This window comes from Semicossyphus pulcher, unplaced genomic scaffold, assembly GCF_022749685.1.
Source record: "Semicossyphus pulcher isolate SPU_LCO1_2020_fin unplaced genomic scaffold, fSemPul1.0.p SCAF_3, whole genome shotgun sequence".
NCBI lineage: Eukaryota > Metazoa > Chordata > Actinopteri > Labriformes > Labridae > Semicossyphus > Semicossyphus pulcher.
The window spans coordinates 21,226,360-21,250,711 of NW_027211704.1; the positions used below are offsets into that span (position 1 = coordinate 21,226,360).

The following is a 24,352-nucleotide window of genomic DNA, read 5'->3' on the forward strand; positions in this document are numbered from 1 at the left end:
ATAACTTAGGATAGTAGGAATATTAATATATTATATATTATATTAATATAATTAGTTTGGTAGCTATTTTTTCATATATATATTATATATATATATTCATATAGTATTCAACAAAATTAATATAAACATACTAAGGGGTTAGGTTATAAGGAGTCCTACACTGTGCACCATTGGTATCCATACTGAACTCCATGCTAATACATACAAAAAGCTAGTTGTGGAAACACTTTTCAGTTATGGCACAAAATGCCTTGACATCCCTTCAGTATTTGTTTATTTATCTTATAAAAAATACCCTCCATGTTTATTTATGCTAGCTGACATCAACAGAATCTCTGTTTTGAGTAAAAATCTAAATATGAATTCAGTCAATATCAAATGACACTGCTGCTCCGTGTGGTATTTTCTGACATGGTGGAGGAGGATAGCCTTGTGATCATGTTCAGGCCATATGCTGTAATATTGTTTCAAGCCCACACACTGAGCAGGAAAGTCTGAATCTGTGAGCTCAACTCATAAAGAACATCTACAAAAGCAGCTATGAGTTGTACATCTAGAAAAGTCAAAGCTCCCCTGTCTACACTTCTCTCTCTACTTTCCTCTTCATTGTCCTCCAAATCTATTGCCCGAGGAATTGAAAGAGAAACGAATATCAAAAGAAAGTCATGACACAAGTTTCTATAATTATGATCATAATGAAATATGTTGCATTTAATCAAAAGGCCGGTGTTTGCCGGTCTCCCTGTCATGCACAGCCCAAGGCGTGCACATCAGAGGCCGGCAAAAAGGCCACGTTCAGTGTTTGATGGCAGCAGGGACGACACAAAGAGGCTGTTTGTAACTAATTATGTTCCTTTTGCCTCACCTAGATTTTAATTATGATTGGCCGCTTCAAATGTTTCTGCAAATATCAACGTACCTTCTTTCAAGCTGCTTTGTGGACAGGGGGAGGGAAAGTGGAGCTGCTAACTAGCTTAGCATAAAGCATCTCTCTGTCCAAAATTGACTCTGAAAAGCTTTGTGGTTTGGCAAACTTCTGACTTTCCATGCAATTACACTACTGAGTTTTCGTTTTTTAAGGTCTTAAGTGTTTTTAAATTTACACAAGACCTCCAGCGTATGTTTTTAACACTTAATCAGGTCACAAATTTGCTATATTTTCACACTGGCTCCGCTCTTCTGCCACATTCATAATTAGAGGAATCAGTCTTCAGGCTTACAACTCATTCACTTTGATCCATTCTGTTAATTTGAAGGTTTGCGAGCGCCTTTAAAGGATTGAGTTACAAATTATTATCTCAGCGCTCCTTTTCTCCGCACTATGACAGCTCGCAGCCCAGAGGAAAAACATTCAGCAGCCGAGGAGCTCCAGCGCAGGCAGGTGATTCACTTCTAATGGATGTTAATGCGGTGGACACGACGGAGGATATTCCCAGTGGTGTACACTTACAGTTAATTGATAATTGAGGTCTATGAAAAGATGCACATTAAATCATGGCCAATGAGCCTGCCTATAAGGTTGCAGCGATTTAAAGAACAAGTCTCAAGAGTCTCTTAAGGTTTCCCACGACTGGAATGCACTCTGAATGAATAATTAAGGAGGAAATATTCTTAACTCATATTACCTTACTTAAGACATTATTATTTCAAACATGTAGCATATGCATGACGTTGAAACGCATAAACGCTTTCACCTCCGCCAACTCCAGGTTGCTCAGTCCTCTCATGCCTCCTTGATGTCTGATGTTTGATCAGTGTCGTTCCTAATGAGCACATGTGCTGAGATGTGATTCTGTGATTTATTTAAATGCACTGTGTTATCAGATTTAACATCAATGATCTGCAGCATGTTGCACTTGAATAACAGTCTGTTTGGCTGCTCTTTCTACCAACAGATACCATACCATGGAGACTTATCCTACAGCATGGTAGCTCCTGAAAGCTTTTCACATTTTCCTCTCGCACTTTATGTTTGCATGTGCAAAGGATGTTTATTTAAGCTTCTTCTGACTACTACAGTGCATCCAGCTTTTGTTTTTTGCAGGTCTTGATTGGTCTGGAGTGGTGCAGTAGCTAACCTCACAGCTAGAAGGTTCCTGGTTCGAATCCCGGTTTGGACGAAGTGGGCCTTTCTGTGTGGAGTTTGCATATTCTTCCTGTGCATGCTAGGGTTCCCTCTGGGTGTCTGTGTGCCTCGCGTTTTTGAGGAATCGTCTGAGCGCCTCAAGGTGAAAAAACTTCAACGCAAAGCAGAAAAGCGCCCGATGTCATGGGGCGTTTTTTCTCATTGTCCAATCAGATGAAAGGAGAGGCGGGCCTTCTGTTAGTTTACAATATAACGGTTAGGTTAATGACAGCTATGATTCGGTGGTTGCCTTAACAACAGTAGAAAAAAAGGCTACTGTTTTTAACCATAGGCTTTAACAAAAAAGGCAGTGCGGTGTGCCTTGCGTTTTACAGCCTGCAAAACGCGCTCTGTCTGATCGGGGCCTTATAGGAATCATTAGTTCAGATAGTAAATGGACTGCACTTACATAGCGCATTTCTAGTCTTATGACCACTCACAGCGCTCTTTCACACACATTCACACCCTAATGGCAGAGGCTGCTACACAACATGCCAAACTGTCGATCAGTACTAATCCCATTCACACGCCAAAGGCTATGCCACCGGTAACAATGTGGGGTTCAGTGTCTTGCCCAAGGACACTTTGAGATTTAACTGTAGCAGTCAGGGATTGAACAACCACCCTTTCGATTGAGAGATGACCGACTCCACCACTGAGCCACAGCCGCCCCATCAGAAATATATGAAATAATAACATAATAGTATCATCATCATTCCACTGCAAGCTGATAAATTATGATTTGAACCACATATTAGATATTACTGGGCTTTACAGCTAATGTGAAGCAAGTCTAGGACTACAATAAAAGAACTGTAATACTCACATTTATTTTGGTCATGAAAATAGGACATCCTTTACATATACATGTCCCATTAAGGTAAAACAAAAAGATAAAGGACTCAGATGTAGACTTTCAAAAATAAGTTTAATAAGCCTTAATAAGACTTATCCACGATAAATAAAGTCCAACAAAAGGTCCAACTTAAATCCAATCAGAACAGGTGGGAGCCACGAGAAATCTAGGAGCCAATCACAAATGCGGGAAAACACACAAAGGCAGGAAGTGAGCCACACAAGTGCAGTAAATTACAAAATAAAACGGGATATGTATTCTGAGCAACTTGTGACAATACATTTGGTCACCATTTATATTGTTATTAGAATATATCAGAGCAGTTTACTATTTAAACATCTAAAACAAGGAATTATGGACCCATGAGCTCCATACTAATTTCCATTCTCACCATTTATTGTCTCCGTTGTATGCATATTCATACCTTTTAAATAAAAACACTGCACAAACCTACAATTCCACACTATTACTTACTTTAGACAGACCCACAGAATGACTGGCCTTAAGTGGGACTGCGTCAAAGTGGCGAACAGAGTTTCCTCATTATCAGAGTATTTCAAGTCACTAACTTCAGAATAAAACAAAACTTCAAACAAATGCTTGGAATCATCAATCTTGTCACGAAACCAGGAAAAATAAGAATCTGGCAGGTATTTCTGCAGGTATTTACCCAAACAGTTCAAACACTTTATCACTGTCTTGAATCCCAACAGACACACACTGAGCGTATTTTGTTATTTTAGCTTCAAACAGGTTTTTCAAGAAGTTTCTATTTGCCTGATCTGGCAGCGGCGTGCACAGATGGCGTGGCTCCATAACGGCTGAGGATCCTAAAATGGGATTGGAGTGAGTGAACAAACAGATCAGACTGGTTTAGCCAGATGATATCCTGTAACCGTGCTGCCTAACAGCCAGCCATGTTGTTGTTAGCCAATTAATGGCTCATTACCTGTTTAGACTACGCTGTGCCACCTCGGGTTACAAGGCCACCAAGCCTGCACTCCACCCGCCGGCTCAAATCTGATTAAGTTAACGTAATTGGCACAGATCAGATGTTTTTTTTTTGCTTTTAAGTAAGAGGGATCGAGTTTCATGAGCTGCTAAAGGGATGGAGAATAAACACAGATCATCTTACAGGTTTAGAGAATGATGATTTTATCTGTTTGTACGTTAGCTTTTTTTATCAGGAATATCTGGAAGCACATACACTCTCTTAATGAATGCTGTCCAGTGTTTTGTTTTCTGTCTCTATACAGAGCATCTATAGAAAAGCTGCATGCATCTTTAGTGTATATTATTGTATGTTTGCACAGTATCAAACACTATGTATGTGCAGCTTTATCGAGCCTTTGTGTGTGTTTTCAAGGACGACTGGGACTCTTTTCTCTCTGATCAGTCAGCTCTTGTATCTCTGCTCACTTAAAATGTTTGTTCTTCTTGCCAAACACGGGCCCATTAATAGTGCATGAATGTGAAAAAAGCAAATAGAGAGCAAAACAGCAGCAAACCACCAAACAGCCGTGTGCGTACATTTATTTAATATTCTCTGTGCTTTCAGCCCAAGCTACTCGGCCCGCGCGCTGTCTAGTCAAATCATGACAGGCGAGATTAATCTGGCTCTTTAAAGAAATACATCACCGGGAACTGTATGCAAAATAACCTTTGGTTGTACAGTGTAGGAAAGTACGGCGAAGTGCTTTATTTATGCATCTTTAAGGTGCTGTATCTTTATTTTGACTGCATTATAATACAACACTGGAGAACGGACATTTTTATACAGCTTAGTTCAACAGAAAAAAGGGGGTGCACATTTTTTATCCAGGTTAGCATAAGGCTAACTCTGCACTCATCATGCTGCATGAAAACATTCCCACGAGAACCTACAGTCAGCCTGATGTGGAACTGGACATGAACTGCGCTGACTGGGAGCTAATCACTGTGTTAGTGTTTAACAGTGAGATTGGGAATAGCTTTGTCCAGAGGCCTTTCACATGGTAAGTGAGGCTAATCTCCTGGTATTACTACGGCCAAACCAACCATCTCTAATGGCAAACAGTGGCCTTTTGAAAACCAGTCAAAGCTGACTGCTGTGATAGACTTGAGGGACATTTAGCAAGAAGTGAAATTCAGCAGCTTTAATTCACATAAAGAGCAGAAAGTCTTAATCTTTCCCTATCACAAACACACATTTTCCCTACTAACACACACTCTCTCTTATACACACACACTCGGAGTAAGAGGCCAGGTGGTGTGGTTAGTGCCAGATCTTGCTCTCTGCTCTCCTGAGTGCAATCGGTAACCTGAGCTGCCTGTTTGAATAACTCAGTTATCCCCAAAGCTTCCTCGCTGCAGAGACATCATGGAGCGCTGCCCAAAACACACTTTGTCTCAGCTCCTCCTCATATTCACAGACTGCGTGATGAATATTGAAATTCAGCTTTCAAAGTCACTTTCGCTGTCTCGAGGTCGCATGTAACAAGTAAATACTAAGAATTAAAAGTTGCTCAGAGAGCCTCAGGGGGGTCGAGTTTGTATCCAAAATCTGTCACCACAGTGTCACTCAGTGTAAGTTAGTCAGTGTGAATGTGTCGGCTGATGGGACGCGACAGGCCGGCCCGGGGCCTCCTCATTTAATTAAGGAGCCCGCCTTGTTTTGAGGAACTCACAACCATCCCGTCTCCAACATCATCTCCCAGGGCAGTTTCTATTTTGAACGCTGTTCACTGTAAATCTAGCTGAGATGTTTTCTGCTAAAGATGTAACATTAAGTTATGAAATGTTCTGCAGCACACTGAAGCCAAACTGTGCCTGTCAGGACTTTAATCACTATCAATGTAAGTTGTCAAGCCTGCCGCCTCCAACCTTTATTTAGTAAACCCTTAACAATATTTTTTGTAGTTGTCCAATTCTCGTATAAACTTGTTTTTTGTTCAAAGTGCAAAACTGCATTAAATTGCATTTTAGGATGATGGCAACTGCTATTATGATTTTAATGTGTTTTTGACTTTAATGATACTTCTGAATTTGGCCCCACAGGCCCAGTTGAGTAGTAACTTAAGACTCAATAATTCTGCTCGTACAGAGCATTTCAGGCATTAGGGTGACGGACTTTGTGTAAACTTGAATGATCACTTCTGGGAGTATTTTTACAGTGAATGTGAAACTCCCACGCGGTCTTTAAAGTGCGACAGGTGTTCTGTGTCGAAATTTGGCACTGAGAAATTGTTTCTTAAAAAGAACTTATTTTCTGACTATTAATTGCGCTAATTTCTCTTACCTGCCAAATAGATGGCTATTATATCTAAAATAAGTGAAAGATGATGAAGGTAATCAGTACAATTAACAGTTTAATGAAGCCTTTTTATCTGCTTTTTTATGAGGGAAATTAGTTTGAGTAGTTCAATGAGCTTTAATTATTTCATAAAAATGTTAAAATACGCACCTCAAAATTGGCATCAATTTACAACTGACATTACAATTGAAAAATACAGGCAAATAATAATTAAATGTAATATAAAACACTGTAGTACATGTATTTAAAAAAAAATATGCTGACAATAACATTTAATGAACACATTTGTAAAAGTATGGGACAGGTGTACTATTATAAAGCTCCAAAATGTCTCTGTCACATCAGGTGTTGGCGCGGGGGCGCCCTCTATGGGCTCAGGGAGGTACTGCAGCAGCAAAGCGCCTCCTCCCTCTACACTCTCTCTCTCCCCCCTCCCTCCTCCTGGAGCCGGAGTTGCATTCCTCTCCTGTCCTCTCCATTCACACGCAGGGAGCCGCCGGAGAGAGAGCACCGCCGCTCCGTGATCAGAGAGGAATGTCCCCAAGTTTTGGAATTTAAAACCATGGCGAGGATATCGAGCCTCAGGATCACCTGAACCTGTAAGTACCGTGAAAACTCCGACGCGAGCCTTTTTTTTTCTCCTGTGGAAGGAGCGGGGTTTTTTTTGGTGGAGCCGGCTAAAATATTTAGGTTACATTTTTTTCTCCCTCCAGTGCTCCGTGTGGTGAGTTTGTCGTTGTGTTTTCCCTCCGCTTCTCCTCATGTCTTCTCCGCTGTCGGCGTCTGTTTTTTCTCCACGAGTTTGAAGAGCTGGAGGCTTCAACCAAACCCAACCGTGAAAAGGCACGAGGAGGACATGTAGATATCCAGTTAATGTTTAGGTGTGTGTGTGGAGGCTCGTGCTTGTGTTAGCGGTGTGTTGAACGTGCGCCCCGGTGTGACCACCAGTCGGATTAATCCGCACCAAAACTGTAAAACTGGATACTTTGTCGCCGAATGAAGCTTTAGCTTCCTTACTTAATTTATTCCTACATTTCCTTTTGGTTTTTTTCTCGTGAAGCACCTGGAACTTAAAACTAGAAAGGTTGGTGTGTTTTTGCAAGTAACGTCAGATTTGGTGCAGTGTGAGGTGAATTTGTGGCGGCTTGGAGAAAACACACTTTTCTCGTGTGAGAAAGCTTGCAGTAGCCTTATATGTAGAAGAAACCTCTGGTATCAGTGATTGGTGACGAGCTCGTAGGTTTATCCGTGTTTGGGTGCGTATTTCTGTTGCATTGCCTCAGAGTAGGAATACCACCACCACCATGATGCATAATTACAGGTATTCACGAAGCTGACACTCACTGTCGCCTGGATAAACAGCCCGTGGAGGGTGGTTGGGGCTGTCTACAGCTTCACATTAAACATTTGCTCTCATGCTTGTTCGCTGCTTGTTTATTCTGACACATTTGAATGTATCCTGCTCTGGCTCTCTGTCTTAAATGGACCTGAGGGAAGAGTTGTGCTGGATTTCTCTTGGGAGGTGGACGTGGTTGCTTGCTTTAAAAAAAAAAAAAAAATCGATTCACCTATTAGCTTTGAAATAATTATAAATTGTGTTGGTGTGGCGTGAAAAGAGCGTTAATCTGCTAACGAATGGGAGGCAATTTGTGAGCTTTGTTATTCGACAGCAATTGAATTCCCCCTTTGAGCAGGGCTGGAGTGGTGAGGGCTGTCTGTGGGTGTGTGGAGTGCGCATTGGTTGTCAGCTATTGAAAATGCTCTCATTGCTCTATCGGATTCTCCTCAGCTCTATTTTTTTAATCAAATCCTGGTTAACCAAATTAGACTACCCACCACGACCCCGCACAGCTACGTGAATTCATTTGGAGCCCAATTTAAATATGTATTCATGAATGATATTAGAGGAGCAAGGGCTTAGACATCATTTTAACCTTTTTTTGGAAAAAAAGGAGGGGCAGTGAGGCCATCTGTAAAGAAATCACTGCAATATGTTTAGCTTATATTTAAACTGTGCATTAAACCCATTTAATAAAACCTAGTGCTTCTGATTGGTGTCTTTAATCTCCCGTGGCATCCCTACAAGACTCAGGCGTTTTATGACTAACGTGATAACTCTTTATCATAAGTGACGTGACCCAGTTTTTGCCTCAGTTCAGTCAAGCAGCAGCTCCTTATTGACAGTTCAATGCGGGGACCAGCATTCACATGTAAATGATGCAGGATTTAAACCGTGACATGAGTGTTTGTTTAAGAGGTGGTGCCCGGTCACAGCTCTAAATCATTCAGCCACAGGACCCGGTGACACCTCGCCAACCACACAACAGAAGTGTACCTAAGTTGTTCAGTCAAAACAAGCATTGCTTTACACGACAGTGTGACAGACAGCGAGGAGTGGCAGTCGTGTAACCAAACATAGTAATGGCTCCCTTTGTGCAAGAACTACAGAGCTTAATAACACTCTTTAAATTTAGATGACAGTCTGGAAACGAGGAAGAAACTCCAAGTGATAATGCAGGGGAGAGCTGTGGATAATAAGAATATTTGAGCGTGTTCACACATGTCGAAACAACCACAGATTATTATCTGACCTCAATCACAATAGACGTCGGGGAAAATCTGCAGGAAACAATCTCACCTCCGTGATTATCCCTTAATGGTTTTCAAAAAGTTCCCACCTTTCGGAGCCGAGGTCTCCACACAATCTTTTTCATAACCTTGCATGGCATTTCACATGAAAGCTGGCAACCGAGGCAGAAAATTACACGCAATTTGCCTCAATCTTCCCTAATTATGATACAGATCTGCCCCACAATAGCCCAGCAGTGTCATGAATTTTTGAAAGTCTGCCCCGTCCGGTCTGGCTGCTGCCGCGAAGGGTAAAATCTGTGATGTCCAAACTTTGGAATTCGAGCTGACATGTGCACTTTGGACCCCCTCCGCTCCTGCCTTTGTGTGGCTCGCCCCCCTGTCGCATTCCTCTGGACTTTTCAGTGAGCGGCATATTTAAAGTCTAATTAGATTGTAGATGGATGACAAAGCAGGAGAGTTTGCTCAAGTGAGAACTGAATTATCGCTTGGTGCTGTAAGACCGGCCCTAAATATGTTCATTTACTGCATTTATTGATGAATTTTAAAAGAGGACTTGAATTCAATCACTCGGGACTTTCTCAGCTGGAGTAAGAAAACGGCTTCAGTTGGACGCTGAAATTGTTTATATACGTGGAAGGATTTTCAGCGCACAGCTGTATTCTTCAGGGTATACTGCGCTGTGATTCATTGCTTTCATGCAGCGAGCCGATATATATGAGCTGTGTTCACGCTCACAGTGTGCAGGCTGAAAAATCCAGCTTCCTTTACTGGTGGACATTTTAAACCAGTGTGACAACCTCAGCCTTTTCTCTTCCCTCTGCCGTTCTTCCTGCCTCCAGATTTCTGCTGCCACTCAGGCTTTTTTTTTTCCTCCACCAGTTTTCCTCCTTCTCTTTCTCTCTTCCTGTCGGGAGCCCATCGCTGTCTGCTTCTGCCTCCCATCCTTCCACTCCAGTCTTCCAGTCCCAACCAATGATTCTCCCTTCCTCTCTCTCCTACACTTTTACATACCACACTCTTCTTTCATCATCCTCTGTCTCTCTCTCTCTATCTGCCCGGACTCCTTAGCATAGTTCTTGCAGTCCTAAAAACCCCCTTTTTCTGTTTTTCATCCAGTGTCTGTCGGTGTATGATTAGTTGCTGCTGATAGAGGACCCTCTCTCAGACCGATGGGTTTATGTTAGAGAGTATCCCGGTCTGAACTCTTCCCCCATGTGTGATTGGGGGTTTTCCTGGCACGGCAGCACTGTAATGTAATATCTGCTTTCATATCATAGGCAGCAGAGCTGGTGTGTTTTTATTACATAAGTTTTCATTTGTGTCAGTCTTGCTAAAGAGGTTAGCTATGTTGCTGGCGCTCTGCTCCTGCTGCGCTTCATTCAATCTACACTCGTCTGTCATTTGCTCTTTTTTAACACGTCAGTTTATTTTCCTCCGTTTTGATTTTTTTACTTCCTCTTTTGCCTCGTCCCATCCTCTCTCTCCCTCTCACTATTTGAGTGTTTTCACTTGGTCTCTGGGGTTTGTGTGGCGCCCCGAGGCGAGGAGCCACACAGCGGCAGCAATATTAAAACGCACTAAAGAGGGACCAGCAGCAGGGCTGTACCCCAAGGCCCTGTCACATACACACATCTACACACACATACGCGCTCACAGCTCTCGTGGTGCTAACACCTCTCCAGCCGACAAGCCTTAATATGAAATAAACTCACTCGCCAATACCTGGCGGGCCTGTCTTGACTGACTGCTCAAATAGGAATGACCTCCATTTGGCCCGAATAAGAAGCTGGGATTGAGAGTCAGTGGGCGGTGTTGAACCGCAAAGTGCTGGTGCATTACGAATCATATCAAGGGGTGAGTTTGCAGGTGAGCCGGCAGCAGAAACCCTCATCAGTGCCAATCAGAGGGGAATTTGAAGGCAGACTGAGCTATCTGCAAGCTTCATCACATTTTTAAGAAGGGTGCGCTCAGGGCTGGCAGTTTTTATTTTAGTCTCATGAAACTGCCTGAATTAGAGAGGATGCTTGAAGTGAGTGCCAGTGCGGAGAATTGGAAATGAAAGCTCGGTCTGTATTATTTGACACCTTGACCTTTTTATAAAAAAAGATTCCTTGTTGCATCCCTCACGTCAGATGTTGCCAAATAAATACGACCAACAGAAATTTCCTCAGCCAGAAAATGGCTTTTTTTTTTTTTCTTTGAGGGAAGCAGCCTTAGTTTCTCCGTCTCTGTCGTGCTCATCCAAGTGAACTGTCTGTTATGTATAATTAATTTTCTCCTCTCTCCCGGTTTATTTTTATCGCCCACTTTTAAGCATTCCTTCAAAGGACCCCTCCCCCGCGCCCGTCCTCCGCAGTGCCTGCTGAAAGTGACAGCTGCTCGGGTACGGGGGATGCTTTTTGAAGCAGGCACTAAAAAGGCCACTCACTCAAGACGACTTGGAATAGAAAAATCTCCTCGGTTCTGACAGTATCAAAAACATGCCCGCTAATCTGGCTGCAAATTGAAAATAAGTGGCGTCTCCTCTGTAGCTCGTGCCGCCTGTTGGGGAACAGAATTTACATGGTCCCCTTTTGTTCAAAGGGCTGTTGATTAGTTTGGTTGAAATGTAAAGCAGGGCGATGAGATCGACTGAAGTGGGGCACAAAGACGGTCTCTTGTTCTCCGTTTGAAGGCTCTTGGTTTTGACAGGAGCATTGGATTTTCTTTTCTTGTAAAATCAAATTGACACTCTGATAATTTGTGGAATTGGCTCTCATCCAAACCAAACAAAAAAAACGCCACTGTTATTGTTATGTTTGACCCTCGGGCCCGGCACGTCACCACTTCGATTGAGTTACAGTCATGCTGATGGTTCTGCCTGCAGGTCCAAAGATGCAGTATTGACCCCGGTTCCACTTCTGACCCACTGGCCTTGTGTAGAAATCCCACCGCCCCCACAGCTCGCGGGCACAGCCTCGGCGTATGAGGTTTCCCCCCTGGCATGCTAATGCTCTCGTCAGCATTCTGTCCATCTCCCCTCAGACACTGACTCAGACAGGCAGCTCGGGTCCCCATTCGCTTGGACATAAAAAAAAATGGCTTCTCTTGTTGCATTTCCTGTGAAGAAGATCTGTGAACTGCTATCGATCAGGATGTCACAGCTCCTTCCTGAAACTTGAGACAACAACTACACCTGTCGTCTGTATTGTTTTCTATATTTATCACAATGGTTTATCTTTGTGATGAAAAAAAAATGGGGTTTATGATATTTTACTGTGAAAAAATCTCCATTCATATGTAACTGTATTGACTTTTACAGTCTCTGGGCTTTATTGGTCTTAAAGGAGCAGTTCACCCCTGTAAAAAGCCACCGTCGGTCAAAGCTGGTGTTCTCTGTAATCGATAGAAGCAATAATATTTGAAATTGGCGCCATAGCTGTGGAGAAAGTCGCCCATTTTACATTCCTACAACACCCAGCGTGCATTGCGCCCCTTCCTCTGAAAGGAACGGCCCAGCGAGAGGCGCTGGAGTGAAATACTACCGTTTTCCAGTCAAGGACACTGATCACTGCATGGCTCAGAGCGGTATCCGAAACACGACGAGAATATACCGGTATCTTTGGGTCTGCAGTCTACATTTCAAACCTGACGATTTTGAGACATGACATCGGAGGCGGGCGTACTAGATTGAGGAAGTGTAGTTTAGCGAACTCCCTCGCCAGACTACGTAAAACGCGTTATCTGGCGGAGGTTTTCCAGGGCCCATTGGAGAAGCGGATAGCATTTTTTCCCTACCATAATGGCATGAGCTCCCCATGATAGCATGATAGGACTGAGGTTAAAACTCGGCAAACTGGCCCTTTCAGAGGTTGTTGTAATTTAAACTGGTGACCAACAATGTGTGGAGATAAGCAATGTTGGTGATTACTGTTTTGATTTGATTGGCTCCTTTATAATACCCATTTTTGCTTGATAATCCATTCAAAATAACATCAGTGAGCCTTAGCTATAGTGTGCAGTGAGACACTGAACAGAGGATTCCACACAGGTTTTGTTTAACGTTATATGGCGCCACATTTTCAATATTTTCCTGTATTGTCAGATTATGGCAGAGCCCAAAATGTGGGGATGTTGTCAGAACCATCCCTTACACACACTGTTTGCCTTTCTAAATTCCCCTTGAGCAAAGAATAGCATTTCCCCCCGGTTCAGTGAGAAAAAAGCAGATCCTTGAGCGGATGTATCCGGCCCCGCCTGTCAGTATCGTCGGCAGAAAGTGTGTGTTGCTGATGCTGAGATAGTCTCAGCGTAGATGAGGGAGCCTACTGGTTGTTTACCGTGCTCACCAGAGTCTGTCTGCCTCTTCAGGCATGTTTGGCTTGTTAATGAGAAGCACTGAGTGAGAGAGGAGGCAGCGCACTGTGGGTGTGTGCCTCTGCATGTATTTGCATTGAGATAAGCAGAGCATCTTCACTGTGCATTTGTTGATGCGCACGCTGTACGGTATACAGGATGCTATCTGAACCTGTCTGTGTGTGAGCATAGGCAGCCCTCATGTTTAATGTAAGGTAACACTCCACTGTGGAGGAGAACGGAGTTTACACAGGCACATAGCCATTTATTGTTGTGATTAATGTTAATGGTGCAGCAACTCATAATTGCTCAGTTGCTTTTTCCCGCTTCTTAGTGTCTGTATCTCCCACTTCTTCATCCCTGTCTTCCATCCTTCGCCCCCCTCCTTGCACATACACACCCTCCTGGTTTCTCTTGTATTTACCAAAGGGAATCTTAAATAATTCAGGCGGTCTGTTCTCCCCAGCCCTGTAAATAAGACTAATAGAAGGCGGGCCTTTGAAGAGAACCACTTGCCCAGGGAAAGCATGGCTGTGGGCTAGCCTATAAATCAGCTAGCTGCCTGTCTGGCCCCTTAACTGTGGCTGTGTTGTGGACTAACCAGCAACAACCTCCATGTTAGCGGAAGGAAGGGCGACTTGTTCCTAGTGGGGTCAGCAGCACGATGGTGTCGCCCCGGAGAGGCATTGAGAAAGTGTGTGCACATGCGTGTAGGACACAGGTAAGATCACCCTCCCTCTCTTTTCCCTAAGTTGCATTCTGGCTCTATTTGTGTGTGTGCACACTCCATGGCTCATAAAGCACAACACACTGATGTCAGCACCTGTATGTGTGTTTACCAGATGGAGATAAGTGCCCATTTATTCATTTTGTTTACCACTCATTTTTTCCCTTGAGTGCCTGGCACTCTTTAGATGTGGGCTGGTGCTTCTTGCTAGTTTAGTGTGTGTGTTGGGTGAGGGCTAATGTAGGCAGATACTTCACAGAAAATCCGTCTATAAAGGGACATTTTATTCTAGTTTTTCAGCGTAACAGAATGGGCAGTTAGCCTTTTTAAATCCTCTGTGCGATCCCACTTCAGCTGCAGAAAGAAGGGTAGATTTTGAGCAGCTTTAGGCCTAAATCACTTTGGAGCACTTCCCAGCCTCTCACCTCCCCATGTTTAACATGTCGGTAGCCACTTTTCCACAGCAGAGCCTGAGCCCTTGCGGAACCGGAAAAGTTTTGGGTCCAGCTCCGAACTTTTGTAAGCTTTGACTGAGAGCAATATTAGTTTACTTTAAACAGTAGTTAATATGACGTCCGGGAGAACCACAGAAATGTTATTTTGAACACAAATAATAGTACAGTGATTTTTACTCTGCAGCTCAAATCACAATGTTTTGTCCTTGTCTGACAAATTGTTCGCATTCCAGACATCCATTGCCCCGTGCTTACGGTGGAGCCAAATTCATGTTGTCAAACAACACATGCAGCCTGAACTCCCCTTAAAATGGTGCTGTAGCACCACAGAACATCCTGCACCTCCTCCCTCTTCCACCTCCTTTTCTCTCCACAGCCTCTTTGTCAGCTCCCTCTTTTGTGCTCCTCTCAAAGGGTTAAAGAGGGAGAAGTGATGAGTAGCCCGCCGAGTCTGGTCTCCATTGTGTGTTGGCATTGTGCCACTGCATAGCATGTCGACCATGGACACATGTACAAGGGACTTTTCTCTATTCACAGGCGCTACAGTTACCCAGTAATACTACCCTCACCTCTTGCAAATCAATGCAAATTCTCTCCAAAGGTTAGTAGCATTAGCAGGCTAATGATAACACTGGTGTGTCATTGCTGAATGCAAAGGACCTCAAATACTGTTATAAAGCTTTACTATTGCATATCATTGCTTCTCCGTTGGCCCTTAAACGTCCTTGTCGGCCTCGCTTGACAGCTTGAAGAACATTCTTTAAACGAACAACTTAAGGCGAAGTTTTTGGACGGACCAGGTTGTTTTTTCCTTTTCTCCTCCAGTGGAAACATGTGCACGAGGACCATAAAAGCCTCGTTTCCCTCCCTTTCCTCCCGTACATAGCTTGTTAAGAGGAAAACCACTCGACGGCATGTTGTGCAGAACATTGGTGGCTGCTCGGCCTAATTATTTTAGCAGACCTGGCTACCTCCATTCTGCAACGAGGCCAGTCCCGCGGGTGCTTTAAAGTCGCCTCTCCCTCTTCGACCCCCTGCGGAGGAGAGGCAAGCAGAGCAGGGGGACTCCAGGAATAAGCTCTCCAGACTAGACAATGGCAGGCAGATGAGAAGGGGGGTAGGGTGTTGATTGTAGCCAGAAATAGAAGAAGAGCAGGAGCAGGAGGAGGAGGCCTCCAAACTGCAAGCAGGGGTAGTATAGGAGGAGGTCAAAGGTTAGACTGATCCTCTTCTTTCAAGGTGGAGTGGGGCCATAGAGGTTTTATTGCCAGGGCCCTCTTGTTGCTTTTTGCCCAGCTTGGGGGGAACCTTTGAGCTGCCGCTGCATCACGGGGGAAGGGTGCTTACGTGGCCGTGGGTGCGAGCTTCACATTGCTGTCCCATGATGGCTCCAGTTGTGCTCGGTGACCTCTGACCCTGGCCTCCTCTCACCCTACCAGGAGCTGTCACATAGGTTAGCAGTGCGCCATCTCCCACATCAGAAGAGGAAGGCTTGTGAAGAGTGTTTTATGTTGTTGCTCACTGCTCACGAGTTTGCCACAGTGAGTCTGCTCTCTCTCTCGGCTGGTAGATTTTTCCCGGGCGGATAAGGAGGCAGAGCATGTGATGAAGCAGCAAACTTACATTAAGGAATGCGTCAGCGATGCCATTCAGCTCTTGACGGGCTGCAGCATTCCAAATCAAATGGGGTGTGTAACTTGTGACTGGTGTGATGTGCTGATGCATGGCAGCTGGGAGGAGTTGCTTCCTTTCTCCAAGCCTTTTCTCTCGGGGCTGCCCCTCCCCCGCCTAACCAAGATTCATGATTTCCTTGGTTCCCGTTGCATGTGAAGGAATGTGGCTGTTCTGGTTGATCAGCTTGGCTCTCCATTTCTACCCAAGTGTGACCTCATTTGGCTCTTGAGATCAGCGTGACATGGCCCCTGGTGCACCAGCAGACTCTCCCTGCTGGCCCTCTGACACTTGACAGATAGCATTAGTCTAACTGGCTCTTGATGCAGCACTGACGGTGAAAACAATGGCATTTATTTTACAGCCGACAGACATGGCAGAAAAGGTTGCATTATCCATCCTTAGACGCGCTCAAGCCTAAACCTCTTTTAGAAACAACCATTCACGACTTCCAAACTACTAAAGAAGACTCATCACAGAGCCACTGCCACATGTGCTGCACTCACAACACGGGGCAAGCTGTTTTGAGCTCATTCAAGAGGCACACCTCATCCTGCCCTCGGCAATCAGCGCTGCAGTCAAACTTGGCCGCAGCACAGACACATTTTCAAAAGTAGCCCGTCTCCCAGTCTGCTTGTAGCGGCATCAACATAAAAGCCTCGAGCATTTAGATTTGTAAAAAGGGCGGGGTATGAGAAATCCGAACAAAATGATGCCAGAGCGCGCACCTCGGCCAGAAAACGTCGGAGGGAAAAAAAATAAGACAACAGAGGAGTGAGGGAGGGAACTTGGCAGCTTAGCTGAACTCAGAACTGCAACAAGGCAGCTCGCACCAAAGAATAATAAATAATGTTGTTGTGGAGAGAAGCCCTTGTGTGGAGAAGAGCAGAGTGTGTGGGGAAAGAAGGATGACAAAAACTCAGAGAGGCTGTGTCAAACTTTAATTAAGGCCTGAACGCGGCATCGGAACAGCTGCTGCTGCTTGCGCCACCCCGGCTTTACGGCTTTTTTATTTGGAAGCCAAACAGATGTTACGAGGGGGTGGCGATTTTATCGGACGAGAAGTTTGGTTTCAGGGAAGAGGAGGAAATTAAACTCTCCCACTCTTTTGGAGTGGTGATTTCAGGGAATTACTGTTAAGGTCTGCTGGTCACACTAATGATGATTGTGACCCAGCTACATCTTGTAAGCTAGCTCCCCCACGTTACAGTGTGATCGAGTCCTTATAGAGGCATCCCCATCTCTGTTTAAGTGCTCTTGACCACGATACAGACCTCCTGCTTGATTCAAGGCCAACAAACATGAGTGCAATGTCGGTGTGCCGTATGTTTCTTGTTCAATCACTGCAAGCCTATAAGGATAAAAACATCGGACTGAAATCTGTGTTTTCTCTTCATAATGGTGCTTGTCATGGGCTGTATCTTTCCAGCGATTGGTCCACTGAGGCAAAGACTGAGTGTGATGTTTACACCCCCTTGCACTCCCTGAAGTTTCAGTCTCTTACTCCTCTGATCCGAGATGTCTGCTATCAACGTGGACAGAGATGGTCAGGCTCACTCCCCTCTTTTATCAGAGTGTCTCTCTCGCTCTCTCCCTCTTTCCCATTCTGTCACTCTCCTATGGAGGACGTGATGAAAATGGCTGTTTAATCATGCAGAGAGGTCAACCAATCAAAGGGCCGGGGCTGAGTGATTTAAGGGCCTATTCAGAGCACAGCTGGAGGGAGACAGAGAGGGAGGGCGACAGGGGGAGAGAGTGGAGACGGGTTGAGGTTTGATTGCTGCATGATGCAGGTCGGCTCTCATCCACTTACCACTGGTCTCGTCTCACCAATAATTGTCCCTGATAGATTGATGTATAGGCGGAGAGATGAATGGATAGAGCGCGTAGAGGGCAGATAGTCGGAGACACGCGCACATTAGCGAGTCGACCCGCTTGCGATGTGATACGTACACACACGGCAACCTCACACGACCTCATCAACAGCGGTATAGTCCCACGTCTTTCTCCCATTAACTTTGGCAGACTGCTTTGACTGTAACTGCTGAGCTCCCTACCCCACATCGACACACATGTTGTCTGCAGACGAGGCAGTTCTCACCTGAATGTCAATGGGAGAGAATGACAGATGGTCGGGAGGAGCAGAGGAAGTAGGAAGATAGCCGGAGACAGTGATTGTCTCCTGAACCTCTTATCCTCCTCTCACACAACCCCCACCCCTGATTTACAATAAAGATATTGTATGCAGAGTTTGGCAGTTTATACCAAACATCGTTAAAATGCGAGACCCAGGTCCTCGGCAGCAGCCTCACACACCCCGACGCTCGAGCCGAATTTTACAAGAGCTTGTATAATTCTGTGTGCTTAACAGGATTATCACGTTTCAATGTCACCAAAGTGGTTACAACAATGTTTTACGCTGGATATTCAACATGGCCGACTGTGTGGGCCAACCTAAGTGTTTCTTTATGTGCGCACCTTATTAAAGGTTAATGCAGTAGCTCCTTCTCCGCAAGAGCCATGAAATGAATGGAAGTATCAAAAGAGGGGAATTAATGGCCGAGAGGTATGAAGTCGGTGCCAATACCCGCCATAGTAATGTTGAAATTATAGGTTTACTGACCTGCTTGTGGAGTTTCTGTTGTAACTTCCTTTCACCTCTCGCTACCAAAGATGGCTGTTTCTGGACCTGCAGAGAGCCCTGGTTTGAGCTGGGTCATTATTGCCTCGCTCTCTCTTTCTCCATCGTTCTGTCTTATATATACTATTATGTTGCGGTGGCTGTCTTTCCTTTAATAAAATAAGTGCATAGAATACACGACGTGATTGTCTCTCATGCTGAGGAGAAGACTAAAATGACTCGGGAAGGCCTGCGTATAGATGCCGATTGCCGATTTTCCCATTGTCAGTGGAGTAGACTCCTTTCGGTCTCTTTTCTGCTGCATCGCCGTCTGATGTCACAAATGCGCCGGAGACAGGCTTAGTAAGCAATATTACGCACAAAGAACTTACATCATACTCTTTGGTAAGCAGCATGGAGGCCAGTGAAGATGTGTAGACGGGTCTACTGCAGAGTTATTTGACCCGGGTCTGAAGGCCCATTGTAGCCTTTCCCACTAGGCGAAAAAAGCCGGGTGTTAGCGGGTGTTAGCTGGTTTTTTGACCAGTAGGAAAGCGGCCTGTGTCATCCCTCATACTCTCTCCACTAGCTTGCTCAGTCTACACAGAGGTGTAATGTAACCCTTCGCTTCCCCAGCTTGGAAATGTGTGTATTTTTTCACAGTAGCGTCACCAAGAAGATGGAAGGGAATTTCACCGGGTCCTGACAGGGGTATTACCTGATCAACTTTATTGAGTCAACGGTATTGACTTTAGCTCCTGTTCACTCGTCACCCTGACACGGCAATTTTCCACAAGGTTTCTTGGGGAAGCTAAATGTTTGAAGGGGATGTCAGTCACTCCTGCCCTGCATTTTCTGCCTGACTGTCCCTCCTCAGTGCTTTCCTGACTTCTCTGTGTCTCTCTTCAAACACAGTGTTGGTTTACTGGTCAGTTGCCTCACATCAGTTTAACACTGGGACCGATCACACGGAGCTAATGTGGCTGCTGCCAGCGCAGTTAAATTAACAACCCACTAAGTAGAGTTTTGTTTTGGATTCATTTGGTGTTCCCTAATGCATGATGTCGGCTTTTCCTGCTGAGGCAGGTTTCAGACTATTTATATTTAATGCTGTTAGATTACAGAACCAAAGCAAAGACGACCTGCCGTGTGGGGGCAAAGACTTCGCTCATCAAGGTTAGACGTGGGAGCTAATGTAGAGAGGTGCATCAGTCCAAAGTGTTGATTTGACTCTTTATTCTTAGCTCTATTAAAAGTCCATCTTCAAGTAGCTTGTTTTAACTGGAACAGTCTTACAAATGAGGTTTTAAATTTACAAAGCTATAAACAGAGCGGAGCAGCAAATCTTGTGAAAGAGCGAAGCAGCGAATATTCAGCGTTTTTGTTTAATGAATTGATGAATCAGTGAATTAGTCATTAAAAGTTTTGTTCATTTTTCTGTCGGCTGAATAATTGTTTCTGCTTTTAATCTCTTTCCCATGATCTCTTGTGCTGAACCTTTTAAGCTGCATCATTCGTCTGTAGAGGTTTTGTAACTTTGTTCTCACTCTAGCTCTGCCACTGTGTCTGATACAGCCAATGAGTTTGTATTATAGAGCACCACTCCAGCAGATAGCTGGCCTTTCTCTCTCTCTCTCTCCCTCCCCATCGCTCTGACCTTGCGTCGGCGTGTGCTGATGAGCGCTGAGTGGATACACTCATGAGTGGTGTGTGTGTGCGCGCGCGTGTGTGAGCGCCGGAGAAGCCGTGGGAGCTCCATTTGTTGTGTAAATGTGAGCCGCTAATTGACTGCCGGGCACGCAGCCTCTCCTTCACCGGCTGAACCCTGCCCTCCGCCGGGTCCCGGGGATCCTGCCAGGGGAATGTTTGCCCCCTCATACACACACACACACACACACATCCACGCGCGCTCGCAGCCCCCCCTCTCTCTGTGTTCCTCTGTGGGAGCAGGCCTGGCACGGGGCCAGAGTGAGGATGGGCACAGCGCGGGCCTCTCTGTTCTCTCTGAGGCTGTCTGTCTCTGTGTTGAGCTCGTATTATGAAAAGCTACACGCCATCTACTCATGATAACAGGCCCAGCTTTTCAAACCCTTCTGATGACGTTTCTCTTTCTAAAAAACAAACAAAAATTTGCCGCTTTTTTTTAAATACCAATATTGTAACAGTTTGAAAAATTATCTTTTTTATACAAACATACTAAACCTTCATGAACAAAGACCCTCTCTTGCACACATGTACATGCAGTAACCCTCACTGCACCAACGTTTGTCAGGTATATTCCATTGTTAACTTAAAACTGATATGACCACTGCGCCATAGCTGCCGTGGTCATATCAGTTTTAGCCTCGGTGGTAAGCCCACATGAGACAGTTAGCCCAGCTGTTGGCTGGCTGGAGGCCCAGATCTCACACGCACTAACAGAGCGGTTTTTATGTAAGGCTGGATGAATTAACAGGCCCTCGCTGCAGATAATGCCCCTTTGACCTCTCCACTGAGTGTTTGCGTCTCTCTGTACTATCACATGCAAGTGCCTTTATTCTGCTGTCAGGGTTAAGTTGGTGCGACAGTGATTGACATGTAGATATTTTATACATTAAATAACTATATTAAGGAAAGCAGTGGTGGGAAATATTGTCAAAATCAAATATAAAGTGCCTCCTGACAATTTGTTTATGTTTTGGTTATGACTGCACCCAAGAATATGTTAAAATATAAATGTTGTTAAAGGGCCAGTTTGCTGATTTTGAACCTCAATCCTATCATGCTATTATGGGATGCTATCCGCATCTCCAATGGGCCCTGGAAAACCTCCGCCAGGGAGCTCACTAAACTACACCTCCTCATTCTAGGACGCCCACCTCCGATGTCATGTCTCGTTCAAAATCGTCCGGTTAGAGATGTAGACTGCAGACCTGAAGAGTTTTTGGACGATCCACCGGTGTATTCTAGTTGTATTTCGGATTCTGTACCGCTCTGATGGATGGATGTATTTTAAAACTTATTTTGAAGTTGAACAAATATAGATCTCCCATTGACTGATTTGACGACATGTGGGACATAATACTTTAACACTCAAACTATTACAGTCTGATAAAAAAAACAAATCACTGCATAAACGACACAAACAGCTGAGTGGATGGACATATTACGGGCTTTTTTACATGCATGTAAAGGAAGCAAAGACTAAAAGCGTTCGCACGGTTCAGCAGAAACACATGTTAGTTTACACAAAGTAACTGTGATTAGTGTGTCATGGAAAATGTTACAAAGAAATCACGGAAATGCAATCACAATCACAATACATATTTGGGCAAAATTGTACGCACGCACCCGGATCAGACCTCCTGCGCGCAGGTTTTCCCAGGCCAGTCTATTGTTCTGCAGAGGTAAACATCGGGGCGCACGGAGAGAGGAACAGACAAACAATAAACTGACACACTCTCCCGTAACTCTCTGTTTAGACTGCAAACACAAAAGAGCAAGTGTATGTGTGTTTGTGTGTGTGTAGCCGGCACCAGCGTAAACTGCAGGCCTGAGAAAGAGAAAGAAAGAGAAGTCGCAGCGGAGGACCTTGTGCATAAAAATGGCATGTTGCCGATTTCAGACCCACGGTTCAAAGCATCCAAATGTCAAGTATGTCACTTTTCCATTACTGGGCGTTTAAAATGCTGATAATGCAGCGGATTGCTGATTCAGTCCGAAAGGTATCAACAGTCAAATGCTCTGTCATCTCGACTTTTAAAATGGTCAGTGCTTAATTATGAAGGAGCATTATTTGTGGCGTTGGATGGCAGCAAATGAGACACAAAGAGACCCAAGCAAGGATTTAACATCAAGCTCGCCACTTATGCTCCAGCGACAACAACAATGGGATTAGCGGGCACGCTAAATAACTAAGGCCTTGGCCAAGCCTCTTATACTGTCACAAGGCTCTTTTTAATGTATGTTAATTTGGTCACCAGTTACTTTGATGCACTAAATGGCCTGAAAAGTGCACAATTACTGCTTTCTGAGACACAATAGAAGAAATATCTGGAGGGAAATTATGACATTGGCTTTGAGGGCATTGAGAGCATCACAGGTGTCATGTTTCATGTTTGTGTTTACATTTCACAGTGTGATGCACTGAACCAGTGGAGCCGTTAATTCACTAAGTTGCCCAACAGGTCTGATTCACCACAGATACCGCACATGAACAGGAACATCCAGTATCCACAAGTGGGAACAAAACAAAAATTAGAATAAAAGAGAGACGGATGAAAGCTGTCACTGTCGACGACCATTAAAAGGAAGACTATTTCCTGTTTTAATCCCCGCTGTAATACCCACCTCTGCTGAGCAAATAAAGCTTATTGAATGGTATTGACTGTGTGCGGAAGCAGTGAAGAAAAAGGGGATACAGAAAACTACAGGGTGGTTTAAAAGTGGAGCGGGGGAATGAAAAGGAGAAAAGAGGAAGTGTAGAGTGAAACACAAAGTAGAGGGAGGAAGGAGAAAAGGGGAGAAAGTAACAGAGACAGGGAAAAGAGCAAATTGCTCTTCCCCCCCTGCTAGCTGCACCAGCAGTATTGCAGCCAGACAGGCAGTGTTGAATCTGAGTCAGCAAGACTTGAACTGGGGCCCTAGCCTATAGCCCCGGGGCCGCTAGTAACACACACACTCGCAAACACACTCTCACACACAGACACGGTGTCAGACCTGTCGCCCTGCTCTCCTCAGCCCTCCAGCTCCAGCCCTAACTATAGCTGTTCAGCCAACCAGTCTTAATTAGTAGCTGCTGCTGCCCTGCCCCGGCGCCACCGTGGTAAAGCCCCATCCCCACGTCTGTGTGTGTGTGTGTGTGTGTGTGTGGTGGGTTTCGTTTTGTGTTTGCTCTGTGCATCAGCTGCAATCCTGCCTCTGTGCAGTCTTTCAAAAGTGAATGCTTGCTTTCTCTGCCGCGTAGGCACGTGCATGTGCGTTACAGGTGGAACAGGAAATACAGAAGCAGAGATTACATACCGCTGTGTCTGCTCAGCAGACGCACTCTGGTTTTGTGCATTCTATTGTTGCACCACATGCTCCGTCTCTTTAAGTCACTCCATCTTTCTCCTCTTGACGCTCAAGAGAGCTGCCGCTTTTAAGCAGCCATCACAGAGGAAAACTAAAATGCTTTCTTAGTGCCACTTCTGGAAGATCACATTGAGTTAGTGCATGAGAGGAGACGTGCTCCGAGAGGCTAAAGAGACTCAAGGACTGTTAGGGAAACCTATATTTCCCCCATTTCCGTTGTTCTGGGAGCGCTTCAGTAACAGACTGTTGGCTTTCAGGAGATGGTTTCAGGATCCTGTTTCACTGTTGTTCTTGTTGAGGTTTATGCCTGTCAAGAGAGCCAAGTGTGTGCTCACATTTTTGTGTATTTACTGCTTAAATACTTGGCCGTACGTCAGCGACCACAGGAGACAAAGACAGCGCTGCACACTGTACTCCTTCAGCTCCCCGTCCGGGCTCCTGCAGCTCCATACGTCTCCCTCCTTGCTGCTTCTCATCGCGTCCTGTCATGTTCATAGTGCGAGTGCGGCGGTGAGGGTCTCGTCCAAGCTGCGGATCAGGCTGACAGATTTCTCCCAGAGGATCCCCAATACAAGCACATAACTGGAAAAACCCTGCCAGACAAATGCCTCAGCCACTGGCCTGCTA

The 24,352-nt window shown here is 44.9% G+C and overlaps 1 protein-coding gene across 1 annotated transcript in view; it reads left to right on the forward strand.

Annotated features, from left to right (window-relative positions):
• The first annotated feature begins 6,779 nt into the window (after positions 1-6,779).
• Positions 6,780-24,352, forward strand: part of plxna1b (plexin A1b) — a 185,279-nt gene continuing 167,706 nt past the window's right edge. Inside the window, exon 1 of the mRNA XM_069678988.1 lies at positions 6,780-6,872. The gene's annotated coding sequence lies outside the window, so the exon portion shown is untranslated. The remainder of the gene's footprint in view (positions 6,873-24,352) is intronic.